Source organism: Oryctolagus cuniculus, unplaced genomic scaffold (genome assembly GCF_964237555.1).
Source record: "Oryctolagus cuniculus unplaced genomic scaffold, mOryCun1.1 SCAFFOLD_69, whole genome shotgun sequence".
NCBI lineage: Eukaryota > Metazoa > Chordata > Mammalia > Lagomorpha > Leporidae > Oryctolagus > Oryctolagus cuniculus.
Genome location: NW_027208355.1, coordinates 604973 through 615095, shown reverse-complemented (window position 1 = coordinate 615095; position 10123 = coordinate 604973). Strand labels below are relative to the sequence as shown.

Sequence of the window (10123 nt, the reverse complement as noted above, 5' to 3'; positions counted from 1 at the left end):
AATATTATATAATAATATTAATAATGTTAAATAATGTAATATTCTTAATATTAGTATATAATAGATAATATACAACATTATATATTATAATACATATAATATGTAATGTATAATATAATACATATAATATTATATAATTATATAATATATGTGATATAATATATAATACATTATAATATATTATATGCATTATGTAATATAAAATATATAATAATATATTCGATATGTAATATTATATAGTATATAATATAATATATTACTATATTTATATTATATTTGTATAATATTACATTTATATATATTTTATAACATTTATATATACATTTTATATATACTTTATAATATTTATATATTTATATTAATATAAATATATATAAATAAATATATATTAATATATTATATATTTATAGAATATATAATATAGTATATAATATTATTAATAATATTAAATAATATATTATTATTAATAATAAAGATAATAATAATAATCTGAGCTGATCTGAATCCAGGAGCCAGGAGTTCTTCCAAGTCTTCCACGTGGGTGGAGGGGCCCAAGGACTTGGGCCATCTTCTATTGCTTTTCCAGGCCATAGCAGAGAGCTGGATTGGAAGTGGGGCAGCCGGGACTCGAACCGGCACCCGTTTGGGATGCTGGTGCTGCAGCCCGCAGTTTTAACCTGCTGCCCCAGAGTGCTGGCCCCAAAAATGCTATGGTTTTAACATACCCCCTGCAATCATGTGTTGCAAAAATAGTCCTTAGTGGAACAGTTTCTGTCCTTAGGAATGGATTAATACCAGTATTGAAAGGTCCTGAGGCAATGAGTTTAATTTCTTGCTCTCTCTCTCATCATACAATTTTTAAAAAGATTTTATTTATTAGAGAGCTAGAGTTATAGACAGTGAGAGGGAGAGAGAGAGAGAGAAAGAAGTCAAGTCTTCCACCTGTTGGTTCACTCCCCAAATGGCCTCAATGGCTGGGCCAGGATGATCAGAAGCCAGGAACTTCTTCCAGGGGTCCCATGTGGGTGCAGGGACACAAGCACTTGTGCCATCTTCCACTGCTTTACCAGGCCAAAGAACAGAGCTGGATCAGAAGAGGAGCAGCTGGGACTTGCCCAAGTGCCCATACGGGATGCCAACAGCACAGGTGAAGGATTAGCCTATTGTGCCACAGTGCCAGCCCCTCATCTTGCAATTTTGTCTGCAACGCTATGATGTGGTGAGATGACCTACTCTAGATGCAGCTTCTTGACTTCATATTTCCTGGACACCAGATTATAAGAAACAAATTTCTTTTCTTTTTAAATTACTAATTCTGTGGTATTTTTATGCAACCCAAAACATACCAAGAAAACAAATCAATAGTTGGTATCCAGTCTTTACAAAAGAAAAATGAGCAGAGGTCCAAACACATGGAGTGATTTACAAAGCAATCTCATATTCAAAGCCACTTTGAAAGTTTGTAGAGAGTGGAATTAATACCTAATTACATTACAGTGTGAAAAATGCTGAAAGCTATGAGTATAATATCCATTTTCATTAATATCTTAAAGCCCTCCATATGCATAGATTTGAAAACATGCATGAAAATAAGCTTTTTTATTTCTAATTTCTACAAATTTTTGAAGTACCCTCAATACATGAAACTAGAGTTTCAGAAGGAAGAGAAAAAATGTATGTTTGAATAAATCACTAAATTAAGCTTCCCAAATTTTGTGAAAGACCCCAGTATATAGATTTTAAATGTTCAAAGTCCCCCTAATCAGGATTGATACAAAGAAAACTAGATGAGGCATCAAAAATATCATAAACAAATGCATTTTTTTGTAAATTAAAAATAGATTTATATGAAGAGTGACTCTTTCACATTTTTATTTTTTGCTCAATGATTAGAGAGAGAGAGAGAGAGAGAGAGATTATCTTTCATATACTGGCTTAACCTCCAAATGCCTACAACATCCAGAGCTGAGCAGGTGGAAGCAAGGAGCCTCTTGATTTACCACTTCTGTGGCAAGAACCCAAGTACCCAAGCCATGGCATGCTGCCTCCAGGGCTGTGCACAAGAGCAGAAAGCTGGAGTCAAAATCAGGGCCAGGACCCAAACTCAAAGACTCCAGCATGGGATGTGGGTCTCCCAAGGGGTATCCCAAGGGCCATGCCAAATGCCCACCCTGAGAAAGAGATATTGAAAACAGTAAGAAAAACAACCCTACATGGCTTACTCAGGTACAACCATACGTGAATGATTGCTGACTTCTCAGATACAATGTTAGGGCATCTTCAAAGGGTAGAAAGAAGCTACCCTGCAGGATATGACTCCATATTTAATGGAACTATCCTCAAATATGAGGCAAACACAAAACATTTCTCTGAAAAGATTTCTAAAGCAATTATCAGAATACTTGCACTATAAGAGGAAGTTCTCCCATTTGAAATAAATGCTACAAGATATTTGGATGTACAGGCAAGAATCGGGATCATGAAAGTGGTAAATATGTGTTTGGGGAGATAAAAGGAAATATACATTTGCTTATTAATTCCTTTTTAAGTATTATTTATTGAAAGGCAGAGTTAAAGAGCGAGATATACAAAAAGAAGAAACCTTATATCCACTGGTTTACTTTGGTCCAGACCAAAATCAGGAGCCAGAACCTTCATCTGGGTCTTCCTTCTGAGGGGCAGGGGCCCAGGCATTTGGATCTTCTACTACTCTCCGAGATACATGAGCAGGGAGCTGGAATGCAAGTGGAGTAGGCTGAACTTGAACTTGAACCTGTACCCATGAGGGAGACTCAGAGGAAGCTGCTGGCTTCTGGCTTTGGATCAGTGCAGCTCAGTCCATTGCAGCCACTTGGGGAGTGAACCAGCATATGGAAGACCTCTCTCTCTCTCTCTCTCTCTCTCTCTCTCTCTCTCCCCTCCCTCTTTGTAACCCTGCCTTTCAAATAAATAAATAAATCTTTAAAGAAAAAAAAAAAACTAGGGATGCCTTGCCACACCCAGCAAATTAGTTCCCCAAATTATATTTGAAATAGCAACATAGTAAGGATGCATTAGTGACTAAAACAATTAAATTCAACCAGTTGTAATTATCACTCACACTTGATCTTAGCCAAAAGGCCGAGAAGCGATCCATGAATCACCCACATTGTCACTAATGTGCTCTGGAGACTTTGCAGATACAAGTTGATGTGTGTATAATCATACTTTTAAAATTAATTAATTAAATTATTTGATTAGAATGATTTAATAAATTACTAAAATTTAATAAAATTTTATTTTAAATTAACTAAATTTAAATAATGGTCATCACCTGTTAATTCAATAGCCAAACTAGTGCAAGTGTTGAAAAAATATTAGGTGTCATGAAAGGCTGCCAAGGAACTGAAAAATCCACAATGATCACTGTGAAATTAATTTAGCAGAAAATGATAAAAAGATCAAAAAAGCCTTCATCATTTTTTTTTCTGTGGAAATAGATTTGTGATTTATGGGATAGTATTTTCCTATGTGTCACATATTAAGAATTAATTTTGACTAAAATTAGTTTTTTTGTTTTATTAAAGATTTATTTTATTTACTTGAGAGGTACAGTTACAGACAGTGTGAGGGAGAGACAGAGAGAAAGGTCTTCCTTCTGTTGGTTCACTCCCAAGATGGCCACAACATCTGGAGCTACACCGATCCAAAGCCAGGAGCCAGGTGCTCCTTCCTGGTCTCCCATGTGGGTGCAGGGGCTTTACTGCTTTCCCAGGCCATAGCAGAGAGCTGGATTGGAAGAGGGGCAGCTGGGACTAGAACCGGCGCCCAAATGGGATGCCAGTGCCGCAGGTGGAGGATTAACCTACTGGCTCTGATGAACATTAGTTTAAAATGTGCAAGACCTTTAGGAAAACATGTCTCATTCTGACTGGTCTGTATTACTAGAGGTATAAAATTTTATGTAACTTTTAGTTCTCATTCTTCATTGCTTATCTTTAGTAAATGTGAACATCGAATATCATAATACTCATAGGTGATTAATCATTTTTCTACTTTTCATCAGGTTTTTATAGGTTTTATTTATTTATTTGAGAGGTAGAGTTTCAGACAGAGAGAAGAAGAATAGAGAGAAAGGTCTGCCATCTGCTGGTTCACTCCCCAGATAGCCACAAAGGTAGGAGCCAGGCTGATCCAAAGCCAGGATTTCTTCTGGGTTGCCCATGTGTGTGCAGGGCTCCAAGCACTTGGACCATCTTCCACTGCTTTCCCAGGCCATAAGCTGAGAGCTGAATCAGAAGAGGAGCAGCTGGGACATGAACCAGCATCCATATGGGATGCTGATGCCACAGGCAGAGGCTTAGCCCACTAAACCACAGTGCCAGCCCCCTCATCAGTTTTAATGAATATTCCATAATATGGATTGTATTAATTTTATCTGTATGTGATCACCAGATATTTCCATTACAGTTTGTGTAAATGTAAACAAATGTTTATGTGACTGTGTGTGTTCCCAGATTATGCAATGATAATGAAATTATTACTATGAGGAACCCTTGCTCTCATTTTCAACACTAAGTCCCTACGGAGCTGGTTGCCTATGCAGCAGAGCCCTGAGCCCCTTACTAATGTGGTGGCCTAAACTTTTTCTCCCCAAGGTATACACCTTAAATCCCTGAGACCCTGTGTGACTCTATTTTGAGACAGGGACTTTAATGAACTTTTTAAAGTCAAACGTTATCCAAAGGGAGAGGCCATAATCCAAGCTGGCTGGTATCCTTCCAAAGAGAGGCACCAGTGTGGATAGAAGAAATGCCATGTGAGGACACAGCAAGATGGTGGCCACCTGGAAGCCTGGGGGAGAATTCCCAGGAGGAAAAAATCCTGCTGTCATTCCATGTGGAACTCCCAACCTCCAGAGCCATGAGTCATAAGGTACTGTCACTTAAACCACCCTATAAGTGGTAATTTATTATAGGAACCATGACAAGTAAGTACATTCTCATCTTTGTCTACTTTTCCTGCAGATAGCTAGAAGGTCCATGCTATGATGTAACAGAAATACAGATATTAAAACTGTGACTTCAGATGTCATTGCGCCTACGCCAGGAAAAGATTGAAAAAAGAAAAGAAGCCAAGAATAAATAAAAAATTTCTAAAAATCTAGACATAGAAGAAAAATAAAAAGTGAATGAATATACATGTATTAATTTTTGAAAACTCCATAATCTGATAAAATTGAAAGTCTAAAATTTACTTAAAAGTGGTATCATTAAAAGCTATTTAAGGTATACAAGTTTCATGTATTTCATATAGATAGATTTAGGAACATAGTGATGTTTCCCACTCTAGTCTCCATCCTGCCCACTCCCATCCTTCTTCCTCTTCCCTCTGCCATTCCCACTCATTTATTTACAAAGATATATTTTCAGTTTATTTTATACTCATAAGATTCATCCTACACTAGGTAAAGAGTTCAACAAATAGTACGAAGAAAAAAACACTGTTCCTCAATTGTAGAGACAAGGGCTGTAGATGTTCCTCAAATCTTAAAGCGTCAATTTCACTCGGTATGCATTACATTTTAGGTATTCTATTAGTAACCACGGGTCAGGGGAAATGTATGGTATCTGTCTTTTAGGGACATTATGCTTATTTCACTAAGCATAATGGTTTCTACTTGCATCCATTTTGTTGAAAAAAGACAGGAGTTTATTTTTTTAACCATTGAATAGTATTCCATAGTGTATATGTACCATCATATTTTTTATCCAGTCTTCAGTTGATGGACATCAGAGTTGAACAAAGATGGAGGCAACACAATACCACTTTCAAGACATATTACAGGGCAGTTAAAATCAAAGCATCCTAGTACTGGCCAAAAAAAAATGTGTAGACCAATGGAACAGAATAGAAACTCCAGAAATCAATCCATGCACGCATCTATAACCAACTTACCTTTGACAAAGGAGCTAAAACCAACCCCTGGAGCAAGTGCAGTCTTGTCAACTGCCCCTACTCCCACTCCCACCCCTAGCCCTCCTAAGATAAAAAAAGGCTGGTCGCTTGTATCTGGGGCCTCCTGCCATGTGTTCCACCAATGTGCATGCCTACAGTTGGTCACCCACCTCTGTGGATTTATTTTCTCTGAATAAATTCAGTCTAATAATATAATAATAATATATTATTATTATATATTATTATTAATCAGTCTAATAATCATACAGTCATTTGGGGTGTGAACCAGCAGATGGAAGACCCCCCCCCCTCTCTGGCTCTACCTCACTCTGTAACTGTCTTTCAAATAAATAAAATAAATATTTTTAAAAACCCATGGCATTTTTAAAGCTAAAATATGGGTTATTATTTGTCTTTTGTAACCTGTGATTTAGTCCACATGTATTTTTTATTTTATTACTGTATCATACAGCTCTAGAATTTCCATTGTTTTTCCAGTTGTTTTTTCTACTGATAATTTTGATATATCATCCTTTATATTATAAACATATAGTACAAGTATAGCATAAACATATTATATTTTACTTTCAAAATCTGGGTTAACTTAAGTTTCGTTCTAGTGATTCTTTTTCCTTTTGATTATGAATCACATTTTTTTTTCTTTACCTGGGTGTTGATTCTGAATTTCTTCTTGGATATTATAAATTATGTTATAGAAATTGAGTACTGTTATATTTCTTAAATGATTTTTGTTTTACAATGTAGTCAATAGGCTAAAGTCAAATTCCAAACTCTGCATTCCTTGCAGTGATAAGTAATTAACTTTTTTTAAAAAAGATTTATTCATTTATTTGAAAGGCAGAGTTACACAGAGAGAGGAGAGGCAGAGAGAGAACTCTTCCATCTGAGGGTTCACTCCCCAATTGGCCACAATGGCTGGAGCTGAGCTGATCTGAAGCCAGGAGCCAGGAGCTTCTTCCAAGTCTCACATGTGAGTGCAGGGGTCCAAGGACTTGGGCCATCCTCTACTGCTTTCCCAGGCCATAGCAGAGAGCTGGAGCAGCTGGGGCACAATCCGGCACCCATATGGGATGCCAGTGCTTCAAGCAAGGGAATTATCCGGCTGTGCCACAGGACCCACCACTATTAACTTTATTTCATCCATTTATTTTACTAGCAGAGAGACAGCAAGACAGATAACCTAACTGACAGACACAGGTTTCACATCCACAGGTTCATTACCCAAATGCCTGAAAGACCTGTGGGTGCACCAGTTCAGAGCTAGAAGCTGGGAACCTAATCCAGGTCTCCCATGGGTGTGGCAGGGACCAGATTACTTGAGTCACTACCTGCTGCTTCCCACGGTGCACATTAACAGGAAGATGGAATTGGAAGCAAAGTTAAACCATGAAACCACACATCTGAATATGGGCTACAGGCATCCCAAATGGTACCATCACCACTGCACCAAACACCTAGTTCTCACAACTTCAATCCTTTCATGGATGTCTACATGATGATGGTTTGTTATCTTATTTATGTAAAAAATTCACCATTGCTTTTAGGGAAATCAAAAGCACTATGTGTAAAATATGACCATATACATGCAGGTAGCAGAGCATCTAGTTTAGCATCTGGGCCCAAATCTGTCTCAGTCTACAGTGTGTGTTACAGAACAGGGACAAACAATGCACATGTTTGCTTCTCTGTGCCTTGTCTACTCCACTTTTAGGTGATAGAAGAATCTGATCACTTCTTCTCTACTACAGCCTTTCAGGGACTTGAATTTTATTCTTCTGTACCTTCCTTGCTTTTCCCGGTCAGTTATAAGATATAGATGTCCACACAGAAATAGTTACATTGCCAGACCTCTTTAAGTATGGGGCATCAAGCAAAAGAGAAAAGCAGTGAAACAAAAATTGGTTTGTTGCAGAGGTCAACAAGATGGGATGATTTTTCTTAGACCAAGACCAAAACAGAAGAGATACGGTTCATAAACTAAGAAATGAAGAAGGGTATATTGCCAATAAGTTTACAGAAATTTAAAAGATTATAAAGGAATACTGTGAATCAAGATGTCAAAAGATCCAACAATTTATATGAAATACATACATTGCTAGAAAAATACAAATTGTCACTCTCAAGAAGAAACTAAAAATATTAGTAGCCTAAAGCAGTCAACAATCAAACAATAATAATAATAAATGTAATCAGCAATTTAAAACATTACCACGAAGTCCTGACCAGATGGTATCCTTTTTGAATTATATCAAACATTTAAAGAAGTAATAACAATATTTTTCAAACTCTACCAAAACACTTGCCAACACATTTACACTTGCCAACTCATTTTCTCTCTCTCTCTCTCTCTCTCCTTTCTTTCTTTCTTTCTTTCTTTCTTTCTTTCTGTCTTTCTGTCTTTCTGTCTTTCTGTCTTTCTGTCTTTTTGACAGGCAGAGTTAGTGAGAGAGAGCGAGACAGAGAGAAAAGTCTTCCTTCCATTGGTTCACTGCCCTAATGGCCGCTACAGCCGCCGCTATGCTGATCCGAAGCCAGGAGCCAGGTGCTTCCTCCTGGTCTCCTATGCAGGTGCAGGGACCCAAGCACTTGGGCCATCCTCCACTGCACTCCCAGGCCACAGCAGAGAGCTGGACTGGAGGAGGAGCAACCAGGACTACAACCCAGGGTACCGGTGCCGCAGGTGGAGGATTAGCCTAGTGAGCCATGGCGGCGCCAGCTTAATACTTAAAAAACAATGAGTTCAAATGAATTGTGTTGATATCCTAAAAGTCGACAAAGGCAGGTAACTGGATCACAAGCAGAGGAGCTGGGCCTCAAACTGGCGGTCCAATACACGATGCAGGCCCCCTAGCTGTGGCTTACCCTACTGCACCGCAACACTGGCCCCAACAGATTCACTTTAACATACCATGCTGATTGAGATGAAAAATTGCATTCTTCCAAAAAACGTCAACAAGAGACCTGGAAACATCACCTCAGCATTGTCCCCCTGCAGGCTGTGCTCTGGCCTCCCTGGCCTGGAGGTAAAGGGGAAGATGATCAAGCTCGCCACTCACTGTACTTTGCCCAAGGCCATGGCCACAGATTCCAGAGCCGACCACGGGGAAGTGCAGGGCCCCCTGCATCCAGTTCCAGCAGGTCCGCCAACTCCGCCTCCCCTTCTCCAGACACCAAGCTTCTGAGCCATCTGGCTTCCTTTTCACAGACGGGAAGAGGCTGAACACCCTGGCCCCCTGGGCGGCAGAGCCTGACTACCACTGTGACGCGAAGAGCCCGCGTGTTTACGTAATACTGCGCGGGCGCACCTGATTGGATTGTTTGCAAAGCTGGAGGGGGAGCGTTCGACGTCACAAAGGTGTAGCCAATCAGAGGAGGGCGGTGACTTGGGGTGTGCAGTGTGGGGGTTGTGAGGGGAGAAGCTTGGGCTGTAGTCTGAAGCCGCCTCCTCCCCCTTTCTGTCTTCCGCTGCAGCCCAGGCCGCTGCACCTCTGTTCCCACAGGGATCCGTGAGCTGGAGCCTGCAATGACCTGCAGCAGGCGAGTCTCTATTTGCTGACTGTGACTCCTGGGCCCTTGTCTTTCTTCACATTCCTGGGTCATTCTTCTGTATGGTCATTTACGTTCTATAAATTGATTTGAAGAGTGCATAAAGGTATTAGATGATTGAATCCTTTTCTGATTCATTTCTCTTGTAAATATGTGTTTCCTAGTCTGTCTTTTGTTCACTTTGTTTCTCGCTGGTACTTAGTAATCCAATTGGCTTTATATGTGGATCTACTGCCCAGAAGTGTTGCTATAGCTAATTATCAGTTGCATTTGTTTGGGGATTAGATTGAATTATCTTTGTATGTAATGTCATCCACATATATTAACAATTGTATTGCAAAAAATGTGATTCTTTTATCTTACATGTCTTTGTTTCCCTGACTATAGGTCCAGTACAATGTTATGAGAGGTGGGCGTCCAAGGAAAGATCTCTCAGTGCTCCTTAAGTAATTTATTGCATGCTAATTTTACATAATCTTGATCTGATTAAGCAAATCATTATTTTTAAATATTTTGCTAACATTTGACTTTTATGGCTGGATGCAGAATTTTATTAAATGCTTTTTAAACATTTAATCTAAGTGATCATGTAATCCCTTGTATTCTTCACCTACCTGGA

General features: G+C 38.9%; 2 pseudogenes; one reads left to right on the top strand and one right to left on the bottom strand.

The window, feature by feature from the left end:
* Nucleotides 1-3006: 3006 nt before the first annotated feature.
* LOC127486096 (U2 spliceosomal RNA) lies at nucleotides 3007-3132 on the bottom strand (annotated as a pseudogene).
* Nucleotides 3133-6579: 3447 nt separating this feature from the next.
* LOC127489411 (nucleus accumbens-associated protein 1 pseudogene) overlaps nucleotides 6580-10123 on the top strand; it is a 29340-nt pseudogene continuing 25796 nt past the window's right edge.